We start from the raw sequence: 21,602 nt of genomic DNA on the forward strand, positions 1-21,602 counted from the left end.
AAAAGAGGGATAAGTTACACAGTTACTTCACCCAGTAAGAGGGGGGTGGCAGAGCTGAGGAGTGAAGCTCTGGTTAAGGCTGCACAAGTGATGCTAACAGAAGCTAGGTTACCTCCAAAGTTTTGGCTGGAGGCAATCCGTTGTGTGTCTTTCACCTGGAATCGTGTCTACAACTCACTGGTAGGTGACACACCGTATTCTTTGTTGAATGGCAGAAAACCCCAGGTTCACTTTCTGCGCAAGTTTGGATCTCCTGCGGTTGTCCCTGTGCCTAAGGCTTTGCAAGGGCCAGATGGAGCCAAAGTCCAGAAAATGATCTTCTGTGGGTATGAGCCAGAAGTTCGTGCATGGAGGTTTGCTTACCCGTCAGGTGATCAGAGTAAGGTGCTGATCAGTAAACACGCTGAGTTCTTTGAGCAGGATGAAAGGCCAAAGATTTCTGCACAGCGTGATGTTCTTTCAGAATGTCTCTCTGATCCAGAGGACAGTTCTGATGAGGAGGAACGAAAGGCTGAGTCTGCTGATGACAATCAGGTCACTGACCAGAGTCAGGAGCAGGATGGGGCGTCTCCACGAGTTGTTAGAAAAGGACAGCCCAAGAGTGAGCCTAGTTCTCCTGTGAGTGTAATGGAGAGGATTCGAAGACGCTTTAAGTCAGAGGGGGAATCCTGTGATGCAGAGGACACACCTGCTGGTGACAGTGAGCCAGAGGAAACACCAGAGTTTGTGCCTAGGCGATCCAGTCGCACAACCAAGGGTATTCCACCTGAGAGGTACCAGGCCACAGGTGCGTGGGTAAGTTTCGCACAGTGCGATTCTGAGAGTTGTGAGGTGATTCCACAGATGCCTAACAGGTACTCCAAGGGAGGGCGCAAGGCATTGGGGAAGGGATTGATCTCACAAGGTGTTGCTGAAGATGCTACACAGGTCTTGTCAGAAAGCAACGCAAGGGTGTGTGTGAGAGTTCAGAACTTAACTGGTTAAGTGTTCTGAGGTGTGCGTCACTTTCTGACGTCAGCTATAGAAGCTGGGAGGAGTCTGGGAGGAGACTGTACTTTCTGTTGTTCTCTCTGTGTGTCTTGAGAGAGACGGACATGTTTTCTCTCTGTGTTTGAGAGAGAGATGGCTGCAAGCAGCGATGGGCTGAAATGTTCCAATAAAGAGCTGTAAATAGACAAACCTGTCTGTGTATGCTTGCATGGAGAAAAAGGGAGAAAAAGACTGCTTTACACCGCTGTATGCTACTCTGCGAAGCCGTGGCTAAAGAGACAGCAGAATTTATTGCGCAGCACGGAAGGAAGTGTGCTGGACGCTGCAAACGACTGATTGAGATTGTAAACTAATCAGTGGCCACGGCTCAACGATCAAGCTCCAAAGATCGTTATCTCAAGACTGTTAGGATACAGTTCTGTTCCACCTTTAGAACAGGCATGTGGAGTTGTTGTATGTCACATGTCTGTTTACTTCCAGCACAGTCTTCTGGGAACTTTTGCCTATGCTGTTTGCTTGGACACAAAGGGAAGCAGACATGTTTTTCCATTGCTCTGTAAATATGCTTACATATGCCTCTGTCCGCTACTTCTGTTGCAAAGAGTTCTTATCTCTGCTGGCTTGCGTGCTCAGTCTCTAAAGGTCTCTGAGGCTTGAGATGACTCTCAGAAGTACTGTTTTTGGGGGACAGGAGGCGGGCAGGTGTGGGGGACTCCCTGGTCCTGAATGGGGTAACTGTGCCCCTGAAGGACCAGGTGCGCAGCTTGGGAGTCATTCTGGACTCGCAGCTGTCCATGGAGGCACAGGTGAATTCTGTGTCTAGGGCAGCTGTTTATTAGCTCCATCTGGTACACAGGCTGAGACCCTACCTGCCCGCGGACTGTCTCGCCAGAGTGGTACATGCTCTGGTTATCTCTCACTTGGACTACTGCAATGCGCTCTATGCGGGGCTACTTTTGAAGGTGACCTGGAAACTACAACTAATCCAAAATATGGCAGCTAGACTGGTGACGGGGAGCAGCCGTCGAGACCATATAACACCGGTCTTGAAAGACCTGCACTGGCTCCCAGTACGTTTCCGAGCACAATTCAAAGTGTTGGTGCTGACCTTTAAAGCCCTAAACGGCCTCGGTCCAGTATACCTGAAGGAGCGTCTCCACCTCCATTGTTCTGCCTGGACACTGAGGTCCAGCGCCGAGGGCCTTCTGGCAGTTCCCTCGCTGTGAGAAGCCAAGTTACAGGGAACCAGGCAGAGGGCCTTCTCGGTAGTGGCACCTGCCCTGTGGAATGCCCTCCCACCAGATGTCAAAGAGAAAAATAACTACCAAACTTTTAGAAGACATCTAAAGGCAGCCCTGTTTAGGGAAGCTTTTAATGTTTAATAGATTATTGTATTTTAGTGTTTTGTTGGAAGCTGCCCAGAGTGGCTGGGGAAACCCAGCCAGATGGGCGGGGTATACCATAAATAATAAATTATTATTATTATTATTATCATGGCCACTTCCAATTCTACAAGCCTGTGATTCTATAAAATGGTAGAGTATCAACTTTGCATACAGAAGCTCTCTGGTTCAATCCCTGACTCCCCCAGGTAAGATACTTCTGCCTGAAACCGTGCAGAGCCACAGCCATGCAGTGTCAATCACTGGGACCAACAGTATGCAAAGCTTTGACCTTTCCATATGGGCTCCCTAGTGGATATCACTCTGATTCTGCAAGGCAATCCTTATGCTCTTAATCTTGCATAGAGCTGAGGATTTCAGAGTGGCGGATGAGAGTGCAACATTTCCATGAACTGCAGCGAACGAGGATAGTGAGTTTAAAGGAACTTTCCCCCAGCCCTGATACCCTCTGCCCTCTTCAAAACAGAAGAGAATTTTAAGCTCCAGCTGGTCAGGCATCGTTTCCTCCAGCTGTTATTGCTAGAACATAATATTCTCACATTGCCATCTGCAGAGTCCCCCCGTTCTTCCTGTGCATGTTCCCTCTTTCTACAGCTTAAGGATCATTATCCCAAACCATCCTCATTTAAACAAATGAATGTTCAACCTTCGTTAATGCAGCTTTGTTTTAACTGCTTGATCCTCCTGCTACAGTCTTTTTTTAAAAAAACAAGCAACACACATAAAACACAAAACAAAACTGGCACTTTTTAACCACTTCCCTGTATTGCTATCGCTTTCACGTGTTCTCTTTTTTCTAATCCGCTCAGAACATTTTGATTTCCCTAATTTTTGTTGGCATTTCCCCAAAATACACACATGGATGAGAATCCATAGGAAGGCTCCTACTGATCCTGTTTGCAATTCTCAAATGATGCCCTGCTATTGCCTGCTATTATATAAATGGGAAGAAAAAAGGAGGTCCTTTGTGTATTCCTTTGTGCAAAAGGTACAATGGAACCAACTACACAGAATGCATCATATAAAGTGTCTCACATGAAACCCAAGCTGGCAGCGTCCCTAAGTATATCCATTTCATATCAGACAGGAGCCTTCTCTGTTTTTCTTTTTGGTGCCGTCTAAAGAAGTTCCTCTTTCAACAAGCCTTCTTCTAAAAAAAAAAATCCCCATTGGTAGCAGTGATTTTATGATACGTGTAGTTGTCTAAAACTGTTTATAGTTTAGCTATTTCTTAAATAGTTTTTATACGCAATTGTTTTAAACTGCTTTCATACATACACCTGTTTTATATAATGTCTGTCTATCATAAAGACGCCTCTTAGAAAGTGATCCATGAATGAAATAATATATAAATAAATACACAATGTCTACCAGATAGTTGCTACCAATACTTAATGACAGTCTCAGAGAACTCTAAAAGGTAGCCTTTCTCTTGAAGAAGCCATGCTGATTCTTTTCTAGCAAGACTTGTTCTTTTCTGTCCTTCAGCTTTCTGTCTTTAATTATGCTTTCCAGCTTTCGCAGAACAGATGTTAAACTGACTGGCATGCAATTTCTCTACCCTTACCAGATCCCTGAAGTTGCAGACAATATATATATATATATATATATATATATATATATATATATATATATTTGCTTTCGTAGATTTTCACGGGTACGGGAATGCAGGTTTTGGTGTCCTCGGGTGTCTTCCCGTGTAAAAGTTGGGGTGTCTAGGCGACGTTTCGACGAGGTCTCACTCGTCATCTTCAGGCTGGTGCTTTCAGCTTCTTGTTACTGGAACAGAGCAGGATCTCAGTGTTTGAGTTCCTATAAATACTGTAGAGGGGGTGTGGTGTATAGCCTCCAATGTTCTGGGCAGAGAGGAAGTTCCCAGGCTAGTGTGCCTTTTCTTCTTTTGTTCCTTAATTACTTGAGAGATATCTTGAGTGATTTCTTGAGTGATATCCTGAGTACCACTTAGGTGGGTCATTAGGTGTGGATTAGTTGTTAAAGTCTTTGTGTCTTGACCTCTTGAACTTTGTGAAGAGTTTTCCTGAGAAGATGGCTGTACTGTACTTAGTTGTGCTCTGGCTTGGCTTCGTGTATAGGGGCGAGCTGTGGTTTTGTGGCTTGTGTCAGCCAGATCTGTGTAGGGATTGCAGGGGGGTGCAGCATCCGGAGGTGCCACCATGGATTGGCTACTGGATGGTGTCTGTAATTCATCTGTGGAGAGGGTCTGGGTTTGGGTCTGGTGTGGTTGATTGGTGTTGGCGTTCTGTGTGCCTCTGGATCTGGTGTCAGTTTTTGTGGGGAGGGCTAATTTCCAGATGTCTGGCAAGCGGGATGTGTCGTCACATCTACAAAAAACCTGATGGCTCCCTAGGACACACTATCTACCGGAAAAAAACACACACCAACCGCTACTTACATGCACAATCACACCACCACCCTGCACAAATAAACTCCGTAGCCAAGACTCTCATCTCCAGAACCAAACGCCTGGCTGACAAAGACCACTTGACAACTGAGTTACAGAATCTCTCAAACGTGTTAATTGCCAATGGATACCAGCAAAACAGGATTACGAAGCTAATCCAAAAGGAAACACCCCCCAAAAACCAAGACACAGAAGAAAACAATGGCATGGCCCTCCTTCCTTATATCAAGGGCACTACAGATAAAATTAGCAAAATCCTCCATAAACACAATATCAAAACAGCCTTTTGCACCAACCAAAAAATAGCCAATATCCTCAGAAACCCCAAGGATAAAATCCAGTTGGAAAACCAAGGGATCTATGAAATACCCTGCAAAGTCTGCCCAGCCACGTACATTGGACAAACAAACAGACGAATAAATGCACGTATCGCAGAACACAAGAATGCCGTCAAAAAAGAAGAAAAAACTTCCTCTCTTTTCCAACACATGAAAGAAACAGGACACGAAATTAATTTTGCAGATTCCAAATTGCTCTTTAACACGGAACATCACCACAAGAGAATAATCATGGAAGCCATCGAGATAGAGAAACACCCTCACAACATGAACAAGCGTGATGACACATCCCGCTTGCCAGACATCTGGAAATTAGCCCTCCCCACAAAAACTGACACCAGATCCAGAGGCACACAGAACGCCAACACCAATCAACCACACCAGACCCAAACCCAGACCCTCTCCACAGATGAATTACAGACACCATCCAGTAGCCAATCCATGGTGGCACCTCCGGATGCTGCACCCCCCTGCAATCCCTACACAGATCTGGCTGACACAAGCCACAAAACCACAGCTCGCCCCTATACACGAAGCCAAGCCAGAGCACAACTAAGTACAGTACAGCCATCTTCTCAGGAAAACTCTTCACAAAGTTCAAGAGGTCAAGACACAAAGACTTTAACAACTAATCCACACCTAATGACCCACCTAAGTGGTACTCAGGATATCACTCAAGAAATCACTCAAGATATCTCTCAAGTAATTAAGGAACAAAAGAAGAAAAGGCACACTAGCCTGGGAACTTCCTCTCTGCCCAGAACATTGGAGGCTATACACCACACCCCCTCTACAGTATTTATAGGAACTCAAACACTGAGATCCTGCTCTGTTCCAGTAACAAGAAGCTGAAAGCACCAGCCTGAAGATGACGAGTGAGACCTCGTCGAAACGTCGCCTAGACACCCCAACTTTTACACGGGAAGACACCCGAGGACACCAAAACCTGCATATATATATATATATATATATATATATATATTGTTAGGGGATAAGCAATTTATCTGCTGATGGACTGTATGGAAACTTATGGCATGACAGATGTGTTAGTACTGAAGGCATCATAAGACTCTTTGTTCATCTGAGAGCATGGAAACCTACAAAGTGGTCCCAAGAATGGCTTGGTTGGAACAGGATACAAAGCCCTTTATCTGCTTTCATTTCTCAAAGAGATGGCACACTCTTTGGGCTACATGTACAAAATGAAACAGAGATACCAGCATTGTAAGCTGACACGGGGTCATCCACACTCCTTACATTTTGCAGGTTTTCTCGGTGGTACATTAGTGAAGTTCTTTGCTGAGATGGAGAGCAGTGATTGGGATTAAAGTTCATCATGGAGGTGCTACGCAAGGTATATTTTTAACGTGTCAGACCACTGCTTTTCACATTTCCTCCAAGGTTTTATATATGGCTCTATCCTGCTCTTCAGCTGCACTGGAAACTAATTGGGTCTCTTGGCACACAGCTCTGTGTGGCTCCGCTGCCTTCTTGCTCATTATAAATTCTGCAGGTGCTTTTTAAAGAACACTCAGGTGATCAGGGCAGCAAGTCACACGGGAATACCATGGCTTTCATTGAAAGAGCTTAAGACCTTGCTAGCACCTGGGTCTTCCAGGGCCACTTCAAATTTGCCAAGCTGGCAAATCGTTAGCTAGAGCAAAGGAGCATTACTTGTAATGCGTGGGGTGGGGGAAAATCTAACTGTGCTTCTCCTATAAAAGAAGGGCAAGCTATCCCTCCTTGTGTGACACCAGCCATAAGAACATAAGCTGAGCGCTTCTGGATTAGACACGGGTGGCACTGTGGGCTAAATCACAGAGCCTAGGGCTTGCTGACCAGAAGGTCAGTGGTTCGAATCCCCGCGACAGGGTGAGCTCCTGTTGCTCGGTCCCAGCTCCTGCCCACCTAGCAGTTAGAAAGCACATCAAAGTGCAAGTCGATAAACAGGTACCGCTCTGGCGGGAAGGTAAACTGCGTTTCTGTGCGCTGCTCTGGTTTGCCAGAAGTGGCTTAGTCATGCTGGCCACATGACCCAGAAGCTGTACGCCAGCTCTCTCGGCCAGTAAAGTGAGATGAGCACCACAACCCCAGAGTCATCCGCGACTGGAGCTAATGGTCAGGGGTCCCTTTACCTTTATAGAATCATAGAATCATAGAGTTGGAAGAGACCACAAGGGCCATCGAGTCCAACCCCCTGCCAAGCAGGAAACACCATCAGAGCACTCCTGATATATGGTTGTCAAGCCTCTGCTTAAAGACCTCCAAAGAAGGAGACTCCACCACACTCCTTGGCAGCAAATTCCACTGTCGAACAGCTCTTACTGTCAGGAAGTTCTTCCTAATGTTTAGGTGGAATCTTTTTTCTTGTAGTTTGGAACCATTGCTCCGTGTCCGCTTCTCTGGAGCAGCAGAAAACAACCTTTCTCCCTCCTCTATGTGACATCCTTTTATATATTTGAACATGGCTATCATATCACCCCTTAACCTCCTCTTCTCCAGGCTTTAGATCTAGTCCAGACTCCTGATGCAAACAATGGCTACCTGCACATCTGTGGGTAGCCCCTAGGGACAAGAAAGCAAAAGCCCTTCACTGTTGTTGCTCTTCAGCAATTATTATTATTATTATTATTATTATTATTATTATTATTATTAAATATCACATCCTTCCTCTTAAAGGATCCCAGGGAGCCAAACACATCAGAACTATTAAAAACACATTCTAAAACAAGTTTTAAAACGACCACATGCTCTCAGCCAATGATTTTAGGATTGCCAGGAACGGCAGGTTTCAGACATTAAATGCCTGTGTAAATAGGAATGTTTTAAAATTTCCCCTGTAATATAACAGTAAGTAAGACAGAGGTGGGATGTGGGTGGCGCTGTGGGTTAAACCACAGAGCCTAGGACTTGCTGATCAGAAGGTCAGCGGTTCGAATCTTCGCAACAGGGTGAGCTCCCGTTGCTTGGTCCTTGCTCCTGCCAACCTAGCAGTTCGAAAGCACGTCAAAGTGCAAGTAGATAAATAGGTATTGCTCCAGCGGGAAGGAAAACGGCGTTTCCGTGCGCTGCTCTGGTTCTCCAGGAGTGGCTTAGTCATGCTGGCCACATGACCCGGAAGCTGTACGCTGGCTCCCTCGGCCAATAAAGCGAGATGAGCGCCGCAACCCCAGAGTCGGCCACGACTGGACCTAATGGTCAGGGGTCCTTTTACCTTTACCTTTACCTTTACCTTTACCTTTAAGACAGTGGCACTTCACCAGCAAGGGCATTCCACAAATGGGGAACTGGCACTGAGAAGACATTACTTTCCTTTATTATTTTATTATACATTTATTCCATTTGTATACCCCCTTTATCTTCCAATGAGCTCAAGGTGGTGTACATGCCCCCCCCCCCCCAATTTCATCCTCATAAATAACTCTGTGAGGTAGGTTAGGTTAGGTAGGATGGTGGCAGGCCCAAGGTCACCCAGTGAGTTTCATGACTGAGTAAGGATTTGAACCCTTCTTTCCCAGGCCATAGTCCAACACTTTAACCATTATGCCACACCGTAGTCACGGATCCATTGATAGATTCATCCTTCACAACAGGAAGAATAAGAAGTGGTCCCCTAGATAATAATAATAATAATAATAATAATAATAATAATAATAATAATAAATACCCCGCCCATCTGGCTGGGCCTCCCAGCCACTCTGGGCGGCTTCCATAGAAACCAAAAATACAGTAAAATATCACACGTTAAAAACTTCCCTGAACAGGACTGCCTTAAGATGTCTTCTGAATGTCAGGTATTTGTTTATTGCTTTGACATCTGCTGGAAGGGTGTTCCACAGGGCGGGCACCACTACCGAGAAGGCCCTCTGCCTGGTTCCCTGTAGCTTTGCTTCTCGCAATGAGGGAACCACCAGAAAGCCCTCGGCGCTGGACCTCAGCATCCGGGCAGAACAAGGGGGGTGGAGACGCTCCTTCAGGTATACTGGACCGAGGCTGTTTAGGGCTTTAAAGGTCAGCACTAACACTTTGAATTGTGCTCGGGAACGTACTGGGAGCCAATGTAGGTCTTTCAAGACCGGTGTTATGTGGTCTCGGCGGCCGCCCCCAGTCACCAGTCTGGCTGCCGCATTCTGGATTAGTTGTAGTATCCGAGTCACCTTCAAAGGTAGCCCCACGTAGAGTGCATTGCAGTAGTCCAAGCGGGAGATAACCAGAGCATGCACCACTCTGGCAAGGCAGTCTGCAGGCAGATAGGGTCGCAGCCTACATACCAGATGGAGCTGGTAAACAGCTGCCCTGGACACAGATTTGACCTGTGCCTCCATGGACAGCTGTGAGTCCAAAATGACTCCCAGGCTGCGCACCTGGTCCTTCAGGGGCACAGTTACCCCATTCAGGACCAGGGAATCCTCCACACCTGCCCGCCTCCTGTCCCCCCAAAACAGTACTTCTGTCTTGTCAGGATTCAACCTCAAACTGTTAGCCGCCATCCATCCTCCAACCGCCACAGGACCTTCACCGCCTTCACCGGTTCTGATTTAAAGGAGAGGTAGAGCTGGGTATCATCTACATACTGATGAACACCCAGCCCAAACTTCCTGATGATCTCTCCCAGTGGTTGGGATGATTCTTGGGGTTCCTTCCAAGTCTACAATTCTAGGATTCTATGATTGTTCATTTCCAATCTCATGTAGTCCACCTTTTACACCACAAGGTCACCTAGTGAGCCAAAGCACAGAAGAAAACATTTATGAAAGGCGCAATCCAGCCAGCATTAAGTCCTTTTGAGTTCAGCAAGAGGGAATGAATAGCTTCCCCAATTTTCCCACTGCAATCAACAGGAATGAAACACGCTTAACTTTGTTTACAGCGTGCTTCATTTATTATTATTATTATTATTATTACATTTATATCCTACTTCCAAGAAACTCAATGTGGTATACATAGTTCTCCTCCTCCCCATTAGAAGAAACAAATAAGTATTAGCTGTCACATTTATACCGCTTTTTGGGAAGTATATTAAGCAGTTTCGATGGGAAAGTTAATTTCAAGCAATTGCTTAAACCCACCTTTTCTCTTGGTGGCTCAGTTAACTTTAATTTCAGCCAATACACTCTGATTGTGTGGTTCTTTGGAAACTCAGGAAAGGGGCACTGAGGTCCCTGCTCATTTGCCAACATCCCTTCTACACTAGTGATATTACAGATGCTGCTTTTATAAAAAGGGAACAGGGCAGAGTACCATGTTTTGCCAATGTTAAATTTCAAGCCAGCTCCCAAAACAGTCCAGCGATCTTCCTGTCACTGATCCCCATTCCCCATATGTGGGTACAAATACAATTCCCGTTTAATGCGCAAGGCATTTGTTTTAGTCAAAACACTCAGACAACAGCAAAATGGACTGCACGGTTTTAATTACTGACTTTTGCGTTTTGGCTCCCTGTGGGCATTTGAACTTCTGCTAAATGACAAAGGCTTGGTGGCCCTGCTTCTCTTGCAGTTTGTAGGCACGCAAACGTAGTTAAGATGTCGGGGGTGAAAAAAGGAACCTGGTACCCATTTGATAAGCAGAAGACACAACGGAACAGAAAGGCATTGCAGAAACATCCTTGGCATGCACTCTGTCATGATCATAAAACCCAAGCGAGGCCCTGAAGTGAGGCTTTATAAAATACACACACTAATCAAATGTAGCGCTCGTTTCTCCAGACGCTAAGTACATTTTGTGGAAATAAATTCCATGAAAATCACTGGAACATTCCTATTACGACAACTCCTTCCAAGGAGAGGCCGAGCTAATGCGTTTCAGAGAGAGGTGGATGATCTCAGGCTCCAGGCGTTATGACCATAAGACGGCCACAATGTTGGTATCTAGAACACTGTCAGCACTTCTCTGCATTGAGGAAGCAGCTGCCTCCAAATGCAGTAACTCCTTGATAATTATTTTTTTAAAATTTGATGCGCTAAAGATTTGTGATATTAAAAGGCATTTCCATTTTGACAGAGATTCATATACACCTAGGCTTTGAGGTAGTGTATCTCTTATTTTTATTTGACATGATTTACATATATATTGATTAACAGAGCAAAAGTCTTGTAAGCAGCTTACAACAGACACCTAAAATTTTCCTTTAAAAAACCCAATAAAAAACAAAGATCAGAAAAAGGCTACATAAGTACCTCTGTTTACATACTTAATTCGTTCTGGAGGTCCATTCTTAACCTCAAACTGTTCTTAACCTGAAGCACCACTTTAGCTAATGGGGCCTCCCGCTGCCACTGCGCTGCCGATGCACGATTTCTGTTCTTATCCTGAAGCAAAGTTCTTAACCTGAGGTACTATTTCTGGGTTAGCGGAGTCTGTAACCTGAAGCGTATGTAACTTGAAGTGTCTGTAACCCGAGGTACCACTGTATTTTAAAATATAAAATAACCCCAGCATTCATCCTCACTAAAATCACTTGTTAAACGTTCATGCTAAAATTACGTGCCTCGGTAGTGCTGCTGGAACAGAAAATGTTTTTAGCAGGTCCTGAAAACAATATAGTGAAGGCGGCTGCCTAATATCCGGGGGTTTCAAATTGTAGGTGCTGCCACATTCAAGAGCTGATTTCTTGAAAGAGTGGAAGAAACATTACGTGGCATTTGTAAAGTTCAATGGACTCCTGTGGAGTGAGGTGATCCTTCAAGTAAACTAGCTGAATACCAGATGCCAGGGACATGTGTGTTGGATTCATGCCTCCTAAAGTCATCTGGCTGGCCACTTTAGGAAGGAAAATACTTAAGTGGGTGGGACTTTGCCTGATCCAGTAGGTCTCCTTTTTCATTCTTACATTGTTTCTTGTCAACACACTGTTTTGAAGCACTGAAAAACCTGAAAAGCCTGTGAACCAAAGCAACAGTGGCCAAAAATATCACTGTCATGGAAGCCCATTTTCAGAAAACTCAGTTGTCTGCCTCAACCATTGTGGATTGGGTTTGCACTAATAAAAATTTGGAGACCTACATAAATTAGACAAAGTAAGCAAATTTGCAAAATAAGCAGATTTGTTTCCTTTGAGGCCCTCTGCCTCATGTGCCAGGCTTTGTTTCTGCTGGGGACAGAAAAGCATCCATAGCCTGCTTTTGCTCATGTCCAACTTGTGCTATCTTTTCCACTCAGTAGCTTACCCCAGTCTTAGACTGTAAAACTCTTGGAACAAATGCTACGCATGTTTTAGCTTTGTTATTTTGCAGACTGCTAGTATACATAACAAAAGACACGTTAAAAATAATTATGTCAATGCCACTGGATGGGCAAAGAGCTGTCCAGGGTACTGAAGTTCTTCCCTCGAGTACTGGAAATTATCTTCAGCCCCTCTTACAGCTTATTGATTTTGCCATCCATTCACTATCTATTTTTCCATGTACCGAAAACCTACCCAGAGTGGTGTTGCTAACGTGGTGCCCTTCAGATGCTGTAGGAATCCACCATCTCCCATTAGCCCTGGCCAAAATGGACAATAGTCAGAGATGACGGGCACTATAATGGCTACTTTTAGGCTGGGATATTGGGTCAGTGTCCAAGGTGACATAAGTTCAAATCCCAACTCATCCAGAAATGCTTAGTGTCTGTGTTCAACCCACCTCACGGGGCTTCTACAAGGCTGATGGCTGAAGAATTGATGCTTTTGAATTATGGTGCTGGAGTCCCATGGACTGCAAGAAGATCAAACCTATCCATTCTGAAGGAAATCAGCCCTGAATGCTCACTGGAAGGACAGATCGTGAAGCTGAGGCTCCAATACTTTGGCCACCTCATGAGAAGAGAAGACTCCTTGGAAAAGACCCTGATGTTGGGAAAGATTGAGGGCACAAGGAGAAGGGGATGACAGAGGACGAGATGGTTGGACGGTGTTCTTGAAGCTACCAGCATAAATTTGACCAAACTGCGGGAGGCAGTGGAAGACAGAAGTGCCTGGCGTGCTCTGGTCCATGGGGTGACGAAGAGTCAGACACGACTAAACGACTAAACAACAACAACAACAAGCCCTGAAAGCTGCATTGAATTTATTGGAGGAAGGGTGGGCTGAAATTTAAAATATTTTTGCAGTCTTGATGGCTAAAAATTTGCATTTTGGGGGTGTGGGGAAGAAGAAGAAGAGGAGGAGGAGAAGGAGGAGTTTGGATTTGATATCTCGCTTTATCACTACCCTTAAGGAGTCTCAAAGCAGCTAATATTCTCCTTTCCCTTCCTCCCCCACAACAAATACTCTGTGAGGTGAGTGGGGCTGAGAGACTTCAGAGAAGTGTGACTAGCCCAAGGTCACCCAGCAGCTGCATGTGGAGGAGTGGAGACGTGAACCCAGTTCACCAGATTACAAGTCTACGGCTCTTAACCACTACACCACACTGGCTCCACACTGGGGAGATGAACACAAAAGCTTGTCTTTCTAGGATGCAGAAAATACAAATTTCTAGATCTTCTGCAAATACCGCTGCAGAGTATGTATCTGAGATATATCAGCATTATCCTGTGTGAAATAATTCTCATATCCAAGGACTAACAAGAAACTGGTGCAAATTTCCTTTTCATTTGTAGAAGAGCAGAGACAGTCATTATCATATAGGAATGATTATTGAAACAAACTGAACGACAAATTTATCCTGAATTCATTTACACTGACTCTACCAGGCTCTTAACTATCCCCACTCATTACTTGTTCTCTCTTCGCCTAACACACCTCAGCTTTCTCTGTTTTTCACTCCAGATCCTCAGTCTTCCTTAAATGAACTTAAAGGAGTTTTTCACTGCTTAAGATGTTGATACCACTCTAAAACATCTCTCCCTCAGCATGATAAGGCTTAGGGATAACATAGCACAAGTTAGACCAGCTGCAACAAAAAAAGTTGCATTCTTCCATTCCCCTCCACTACCCGCAACAGTTACTTGGATCATCACTCACTTTGAAAATTGGTAATAGAGGAAATGATTCTGCAAAATACTAGTCACCACCACAAAAGAACCTGGTTCAGTAATAATTTACCATCACATCTATCTTCTCTGTATATCTCCCTCCACCACCCATGATTAACATGGCATTACTTTTATGCTCATCTATTTTCAGGCAGGTAGAGTCATTTTTTCCCCTTGGTTAGACAGGTATTTTCCTCAATGGGCTCCTTAGTTGCTGCTGGCTTCTTCTTTTGTCTGATCTCCTGCTCTGCAAGCCACCTGTCACTTTTATTAATATTCAAAAGGGTACTAAGGCTAACGATCTTTCTGCTTAAAAGAGATCACAATATAGCCGTTTTTGACATGTTACAAGGTTAATGGTACCAGAGACCTATGACTTTATGGAAAGGAAAGGAACAACCAGGAAAAAACATTTTATTGAAAGAAGCATATCTTTGGCCTTCCCCACATGTGAACATAATACCTGTATTGTGACGGACTTTAGAGAAAAGGAAAGTGAGAGGGAGCATGAAAGAGGTATATAAAATTATGCATTCTGTGAAGAAAGTGAACAGTGATAAGCCCCTCCCCAATAATACTACAACTTGGGGGACACCCAATCAGTGGCATATTATGGGGGGCTACTATTCTAATAAGGGAAGGCATGATTGGCTAAAATTGAGCAAGTCAGTGGATGAAGTTTGCAGATTTCATTATGGGACCTTCTACCTCCCCCCCAACCCCTCTTGGTTTGGGAACTGATTTCCATTACGCAGCAGACGCATTGTACTCATTACTTTGAAAGTGTATCCAATTTTGATGAGCCGCTGGTAATATGAAATCATTGTTTATCTTAGCCCCAAGGTATTGTGTGACATACCTAGGGCAGTGGGAGATTATTATTATTATTATTTTTAAAAGCACCGCTTCATGCAATGAGGGCCAGTGTGGTGTAGTGGTTAAGAGCGGTAGTCTCGTATTCTGGGGAACCGGGTTCGCGTCTCCGCTCCTCCACATGCAGCTGCTGGGTGACCTTGGGCCAGTCACACTTCTTTGAAGTCTCTCAGCCCCACTCACCTCATGGAGTGTTTGTTGTGGGGGAGGAAGGGAAAGGAGAATGCTAGCCACTTCGAGACTCCTTAAAGGGAGTGAAAGGTGGGTTATCAAATCCAAACTCTTCTTCTTCATAATGGGAGAAATGTTTAAGTAACCTAGTACTGAAAGTATTAGCGTTACATAAAAATAGCATATTTATAAATGTGCCATCTGGTTCAGAAGAAGGTATTTCAAAAACAAGTAAGAACTAATACAATTTGCATCCACTTGATAGAAGGAACTACGCCTGAAAGTGCATTGATGTTCAGTCTTGTGTAGTTTCTCGGATTATGAATGCAACTGAGTGATAAGTAGCTACTGCAAAAGCATGGCAATGAACCAGTAAAAAAACCACACAAACACCACAGTTAATTTGCTAGCTAAACTCCTTGTAACAATGAAGCCGGTGATCCTTCTCTCTCATACCTGCCTCCCTAGACATTCTGGGCCTAAAAGATATTTGACAATGCTACCTCCATCCTTAGGCTCCATCACAAACTGGCACTGGCTGGGGACACACTTTGAGTGCATCAAGTCAAGGCTACGTAGGCATACAGAAAGGTAGCCTTGTGGTTGATACTCAACCGTAGAATTTCATTTCACTGGGAACTTGCCAAAGCTTGAGTATGAGCATCTTCTAGAACAGGTGTAATTTTTTAAATTAAAAAATCTAGTTTTTGATGGCCTTGGTAAATTGAGGTTGTTTTGATCACTGTGATCAGGGAGTTCATTATCTGAAGACTTTATTCTGGACAAACTCTTCCTGGCAATAGGTATTGGTCCCCATTCTCCAGTGTTTTGGGTGGGAGCTGTGCTGCTTCTGGAAACCCCCAGGATTCAAATCTGGAACCTCCAACTAGTATTATTCCTATTATCTTACAGATTTACCATGTGTGCCCAGTGTCGGATTTACGTATAAGCTCAACAAGCTATAGCTTAGGGCCCCGCTCTCTTGGGGGCCCCCCCCAAAATTATGAGTCTTTGTAAATTGTATTTCTAGAGGAACTTTTGTTATTGCCAAATGCAAATGTGTTTGCATTATTAAGTTTGTTATGAATAAAAATCATTTTAAGTTAGAGCTTAATAATTATTTCACTAATAATATACTTCTTAATTGTATTTCACTATTAATATACAGTACTTCTTCTTAACTGTATTTCAGTTCAACAATTACTTTGATAAAATACATATTTTGTTATGTGCAAATGGCTTTAGATACCTATTAGGTCCATAAATTACCATATAGCATATATTCAACACAAAAAACAGCGACAATTTGTTGTTGACAAAGGACAGCTGGACATATAAAGGGCCCCATTACCTTCAGTAGCTTAGGGCCTCATCAAACCTAAATATGGCCCTGCGCATAGCTGTCAACTTTTCGCTTTTCTTGCGAGGAATCCTATTCGGAATAAGGGAATTTCCCTTTAAAAAGGGGGAAAATTGATAGCTATGGCCCTGCATGTACCATAAAGCCACTTCCGAGCTTGAGAGGAGGTGGGGTTGCGGGCTTCATGCCCTCCCCACGTGCGCGGGGGCTGGCTCACAGCCTCCGTGAGAGTAAGGGATTCCTCGGCCGCGTCATCCCCCTTGCTAGCCCATCGGCTGGCTCGGGAGACATGGCCCGTGCTTCTTAGGGCTGGAGCGGCCGAGCATCTCCCTCTTTCTGTGCCTCAGCTGCTCCGGTTCCCCCCCCCTTTAGGTCTGGCTCTTTGACATTGCTATGGACCTCGGTTGGTCGCCGTTAAGGGGCCTGATAGGAATTTTTCCCACTTGGCAAATTGGCTCTGCCACTTGGTTTTTCGCCTACCTCGTAGCAACTCGTCACAACTTCCTTGGTATTGGCGGTTAGGCATTGGTAAGGGTATTGTTATGTAAATGAGAGGGGGAGGAAGTTCCATCACCTCCCCCAGTTCAAAGGGTAGTCCGGTAAAGGATTCTGGGGGGCGTGGCCCTGCCCGAAGCCTATGGAGGTGAGGACCCAAGGCACGCCCCCGAGCAGTGACCCCGGGGGAGTTCCTAGTTGATGTGCATCACAGGACTCCCCCTACTGGTGGTTAACACTTCCCGGACTTCAAGCAATCAGGCTGAAGCCGGTTAGACGGTAGGACCAATGCCTAAGCCAATACAGCTCACTACCTGTAACCAATAAAGTTGTGGCCAATTTTCGCCCATTAACCTAAAATACTGTGTTGTGTGTTTTATTTCTGATGGGGGGAGGTGTGAACTTGCCACACAAACAACCAAAGCAACATGATCCATGACTAAGCAGCTTTCAATCTCCATTAGGAGGACAAGTCTGAGAATGGGATGGAGGTTGGGGGGTTGAGGTGAAGAGGCCAGCAACTTGCAATGTCATGGGGATGGGTGATGTCTACATGCCCTGTTTCACATAATTTCAAGAAGCCGTGATGCCCAACACTCAAGGTAAGGGCTGCAGCTCAGTGGTAGAACATCTGCTTTGTATGCTGGTAGTCCCACAACTCACCCCAGCATCTCCAGGTAGGACTTGGAATGTCCCATCTCAGATCCAGGAGAGCTGCAGCCAGCCAGTGTCTACAGTACAGTGGTGCCTCGCAAGACGAAATTAATTCATTCCGCGAGTTTTTTCGTCTTGCGATTTTTTCGTCTTGCGAAGCACGGACTTTGGAAAAGCTTCAAAAAGCACCAAAGTCTTCAAAAACCTCAAAAAAGGCTACCACACCGCGTGCTATGAGTTGCTCCTTGAAGTGAATGCACGGTTTTAAGAAAAAGGAAACAAACTCGCAAGACAAAGGAAACAAATTTGCAAGACGTTTCCGTCTTGCGAAGCAAGCCCATAGGGAAATCCGTCTTGCGAAGCAACTCAAAAAACGAAAAACCCTTTCGTTTTGCGAGTTTTTCGTCTTCCGAGGCATTCGTCTTGCGAGGTACCACTGTACTGAGATTGATGGACCAGTGCTATAATGGCCTTGCTATAAAGCAGCTGCGAAGTTTCTATGTACTCTCCCCTTTGCTATAGTTCAAATACATTTACAAGATGAACTCTCTGGGATGCGGCATGTCTGCATATCCCAGTTTACTAGAAGCAATCGATTTCCTTTCTGTTATTAAGCCACAGCCTCCTCACAATAAAGGAGAATATTTTCGGAGCAGGAAGCAACGTGATTATTTTCCTCATGGGTTCATTTATAGCTCTGATGCCAGAATTTCAAAATGCAGGGCATTTATTACACCATGCCACAGATCCAAGACAGCCCTGACAAAGTCTCCCTTTTTCTTAATGCATTGTCACAAGTAAATTATCTACAAGCTGAAGACATTAGGAAGCAAGTGTCGATTCATTTTCAATTTACCTTTATTGCAGCAAAGCCAATTTTTCTCCCCTAGCTTTGGGGAACAATACGCTTTACAGTGTGCATTTTGTTGCTGGGGTCAGAATAGCCACTATTTTATTTACATTATCGCACCATGCTTTGAAAGCTCTGGAGCAGGCCTATTTATATTTTCTCCCTCTCTTTAGAATATAGAAGTGTGCATGCACACGAAAGCTCATACCTAGAACTAACTCAGTTGGTCTTTAAGGTGCTACTGGAAGGAATTTTTTTATTTTGTTTAGAATATAGAAAATATTCTAGTCCCTGTGTGGGAGATCAGATAGAGAGGATCCCCCAGGGTAGGAGGCTGTGGGAAGAAACAGAAGTTCTACTTTTCTGTAGCTGGATAAAGAATATGAGACAAATGTGATAGAGGGTTTTTATAGCTTCTTCTCTCTCTTGCCTCTTTCTTTTTTGTTTTTTTCTCTTATTTTGACTTTTCAGTGTCTTTTTCTTCTTTTAGATTAGTTGTTTGGCTTTTATTGTACCTGATGTTGAAAACTTTCAATAAAAACATTTAACACACACACAAAAATTGTAGAAATTAGAAAACATTTATGGATCACCAATGCTCTCCTATGCATGCCAAGTGCAGATTTTTTTTGGGGGAGGGGGGAATATATGATGAATTAAAAAGGATGATAGGGATAACTTTTACTAAAAAACCGGAGGCATTTCTATTAACTATTTTAGATAAAGAGATCCCAAAAAATCTAAGAGAGGTATTCTTGTATGCAACCGCAGCGGCTCAAATACTTGTGGCCAAGGGATGGAAAGATCACGAGGCTCCAAAAATAACAGATTGGCAAATCAAATAACAGGAATTGGTGGAGATGGCTCAACTGACTAGCAAACTCAGAGGAAACTCATAGCAAAAATTTGCAGGAAAAATACAATAATAGTTTTGACTCCGTGCTAGCATTTGAGTGACAAAGGAAGTAAAAGCAGGTGGATGGCAATTAAGGATTTATTATATTTTCAGAATGTATTGGAAAATTTATATATAAAGGTTTATTGTTTTGTGTACATTCGATTGTAAGATAAAACATATGCAAAGGGACTTGACAGAAAGTCAAAATTGAAGAAAAGATTTTGTAAGATAAAAGGGGGAAATATTTACTGTCATTATTATCGTGTGTGTGTGTGTGTACATATGTATGTTTTGTATGGAATGTTTGGGAGGAAATAAGACGATAAATAAAAAAATAACAAACTAAATATTGATGTATGTAATTTTTATTTCTCAGTTATATTTAGTGGTAGTATGGCTGTAATTTTTTGTAACATAAAATCATTCAATAAAAATTATTATTATTATTATTAAGTGCAGCTCTGCACTCAGGGGAGGAAAACCTCATAGTCGGTAACAAATTTTAACAGGGACTCAACAAAGGCTGAAGGAAACAAACACCATAGAATCATAGAATCATAGAATCATAGAGTTGGAAGAGACCACAAGGGCCATCAAGTCCAACCCCCTGCCAAGCTCAACACCCATTGAGTTCTACCAACTGACTGACTCCAATACAAATCAAGGTACAGATAAAAGGTTCTCCACAGGGCAATCAAGTAAATCCCATTGAATTCAATCTGTTTGTTGCCATATGATGTCAGGAGCAGGAAAATTAAACCAAAGAAAAAGGTAGGAAGAATCAGGAGGCCCCTTCCTTTGCAGCCGTGACTTGAATTCTGTGCTTTTTTAATTGAAGTGCCTCACGAAACAACATTAATTCCCTGCATGTAATAACACACAGCAGCAAGAAAAGTTGACTATAGCTGTTTCCATGATGCACTATTTTGCCCCCCCTGCAGGGAGCTTTTGTTGGAGGAACAGCCCAGAACTCTTACCATCTCTTTGGGGTGTAAAATATAGATGAGCTCAGCGCTTGTTGGCTACACTGAGCCATTCCTGTGTCAGCTGGAGTTATTACTAGACAAGTAACACATTCCCTTGTGAACTTTCCCACATTCTCATGCTTCTCACTGGTCCATCTACTTATTGACCTATTTATTGCATGAATTTTATATACCGCTTGATTGTATTAAAATCTCAAAGCAGTTTACAAGAAGAATGAAACAATATAAGTGAAAAAGGGCAGCAACTATTCTAAACATTCAGAAAATCATTAAAATCAACAATAAGCTAAATCCAGATGAAAACACGTCAACATGTCTGGATAGGTTTTGCCTAAACAAAAAACAGCTACCAAAAAGAGCATTATTATTATTGTTGTTGTTGTTGAATTTATATACCGCTGTATACCCAGAGGTCTCAGGGCGATTCACAGAAGAAAATCAAAATATAAAAGCACAAAATACTTAATCAAAATAAAAACAACAGCCCAATAACCCAATAACACCCTCCCCCAGTACAGGCAACAACCATTTTAGGCACAATTGCCAACACTCAGGTCCTTTTGGACCTGGTAGAAGACCGAATGGGGGTGGAATGGGGAGAGGCGGGACTTAGGTTGACTCCAGTCATGTGACCTGGAGACCTGACGCTAAGCACTTGTTTTCCTTTTGCCAGACTTTTCCTTTTGCCCTGCTGCTGAATGGGGTTTGGGTCTGGTGTAACTTTATGCTTGCTTAACTTACACAAACTTGCTTAATGCCAGCTTCCTGTGCACAGGATTGCTCCCTCAAAAAATAAAGAATATTAGATTATTATTTTTTGTGGGTTGGGGGAGCTATTCAGTGTTATGTCTTTAAGCAGGAGGCTGGTGCTAATGGCCTGAATGTTTTTACACTTCCGCTGTGTGTGTTTTTATCCTGTTTTTTGTGTGAGAAACAGAATATCTCCTGAGAACCTGAGTGTTCTGTTTTGTTTTTAAATTCTGAGGTGCCAGATGGCTATGGCTGAGGTTGAAAAGTATATTTATCTTGCATTTTGAATAACTTTCTGTGTTATATTAGCTGCGGCACCCTTGGAACAAAGTCACCTGTTTCATTTCGGAAACTCCACATTTTCCATCAGGATCGAAGCACATAATTCTGCTTCTGGCATGTGTACTACTAGCTTCTTCATGAGATAAGCAATGAGTGGGGAAAAGAAGACAAGCTT

The 21,602-nt window shown here is 43.7% G+C and overlaps 1 protein-coding gene across 5 annotated transcripts in view; it reads right to left on the minus strand.

Moving 5' to 3' along the window:
- PEX5L (peroxisomal biogenesis factor 5 like) overlaps positions 1-21,602 on the minus strand; it is a 190,436-nt gene that overhangs the window by 101,865 nt on the left and 66,969 nt on the right. The gene's annotated exons all lie outside the window — the stretch shown is intronic.

This window comes from Podarcis erhardii (genome assembly GCF_964252035.2).
Source record: "Podarcis erhardii genome assembly, chromosome: 5".
NCBI lineage: Eukaryota > Metazoa > Chordata > Lepidosauria > Squamata > Lacertidae > Podarcis > Podarcis erhardii.